Below are 2,210 nucleotides of genomic sequence, written 5' to 3' on the forward strand. Positions count from 1 at the left end.
CTGAAAAGAGTTTACATGTCACTACATCTAGAAAAGAGGTTCTGATGCGTATGTTAGTCACGTGTTTCTTAATGATAAGTGTAAATCGATTTATATGTATAGCCCAGAATGTTTATCGTGGTACAGTTCCCGCCCAGAAATTATATGTAGTCTGGTGCAAACATGGCTGTTGCACGAGTTCTTCGAAAGGGAAAGCAAATAATATCAAACCCTCGTAGAAATGTTTCCCCTTCGCCATCTAAAACATCTGCTCCATGAGTGTCGGTTGCCTTCCCGTTCCCTCCACCGTGAATGTGGCAACCAAGTATTCAAATTTCCCTCCCAAAGAGAACGGCGAGCTCTGACTGGCAGAGAACAGAGCACGTGCTGTCTCCAGCGCTCCTCTTAGTGGGTGGAAACACACACGTGATGACTGCCAAGGTCTTCCGGCACACGCCAGACCACAGAGTGGTAGGAGCCGTAGTAGCTCCGTCTAGTTCGCTGCACTTCTTGACTCTCTCTGCACTCGCGCGTCTAGTTGGTTACACGATGCAACACCGACTCGTCTACTTCGTTCATTTGGTGCCAAGTAATGTATTTTGTGTCTTCATAGTTTGCACTACATTTTCGAGTGGTGTATGATCACGTGGCGAGTGCTAACTAATCAAATGAACGTTTAAAGCAGCAGACAGGCATTTGTTGAATCTTCTGAACTTGAACACCGCTATTCCTCTACTTGGTTGAATGTAATTTCCTTGCACCAACCTGACACCGGGATACGCCTGCACTGCACCTAGCGTCAACAAGTACAGCGAGTCAGCGAACTAGACGAGACCACTAAGCAGGGGCGGCGCCAGAAATTTTCGATCGGGTGGGCAGAAGCTCCTTATTGATGGATTAGGGTGGGCAGTATAAATGTAAGACCATATATAGTATATATGTGTATGTAAGGCGTATGTATCGCCCTCTCTCTTACACTCCCGATTTTCCTCTTACTTCTTTTCCCTTTCCTTTTCTTGTTTTCCTGTTTATAATTTCTAATCTATTCTCGCATGTTGTTCCATTTCCTTTCGCTTTGTCTCTGATGGACACAATTATTACAAGGAAGAGTTTACCCATGCGCAGCCATACCCCAGCCATACATTCTAATCACATTCTTTCATGCATGTTAATACAGTGAAATAAATGTGAATTAGGTTTAAGCTTGTGTTGCAAATACAAAACATATACTTGATTTTATGTATTCGGCGACAATGATAGAAAGTGCGATGGTAGACAATCGTAAAGTTTCTCGTAATTTAAATGCATGTTCCTGAGCATAGTAATTTCATCCTATGAGTTTTTAACTGAAAGAGTTTTCTTACTCCTTGGGGGTCACTTTCCTTAGTTACAAGGTTTGTACAACTGAGAAATCTATCTGAATGTTTGTAGTAGCGGCGATTGGGTGCCAACATTTCAGGGGCAAAGACAATATACTTTTTCTTGGTAGAAAAGGGTTAGCATAAAGAGGCCATAGTGCGGGGGCAAAAAGTGGCAAAATGTGGCGGGAGAACTGCATCCCCCACTTCCCGCTCCTCCTAATCGCCGCCACTGAATGTTTGGATTAAAATGAACGTCTTATTAGGAATGATTTAAAACACACACGGAAATCAAATTCTTTGTTCATTGTCCATGAAGTATTCCTAGGCTAATGAAAGGCTATTTTGACAGAATATCACTCACAAACATGTAAGACCGAAAAATCTGTTCAGAATTGAAGAGATTATTAGCTAAGTTGCTATTCATTTTCTGAACTGTCATGTTACTAATGCGGGAGAAGCAATACACGTATGGTTGGTTACATGAACATATTTTTTGAAGTAACAAAATGATTTAGAACACATGGAATTCATCGAAGTTGAGCACCGTGCCAGTAATAATTCATCTATTTTTCATAATGATTTGGGTTGCATGGCGTGACCATTTCGAACACACTAGAATGTCAAAGTCCATCCTGTGCAGCACACCCTGGAAACTTGATTCTTTCAGGCAACGAGTCCCTGGCGCTTGGAACCACTGTCAAAGTAATAATTTATGTGGGTTTGTATTTTGAGTGTCAGCTTGTGTTTGTTTTCGCCCCTTCGTAACTTTAAATCTAATTACCATTGAACCTTATCGTCGTCATTATCAAAATTAGCAGAAAAATGACTTTAAATATAACAAATCAACCACAACTTACTCTTCCAAAAATG

This window comes from Lepisma saccharinum, chromosome 11 (genome assembly GCF_977018435.1).
Source record: "Lepisma saccharinum chromosome 11, izLepSacc3.1, whole genome shotgun sequence".
Classification (NCBI taxonomy): domain Eukaryota; kingdom Metazoa; phylum Arthropoda; class Insecta; order Zygentoma; family Lepismatidae; genus Lepisma; species Lepisma saccharinum.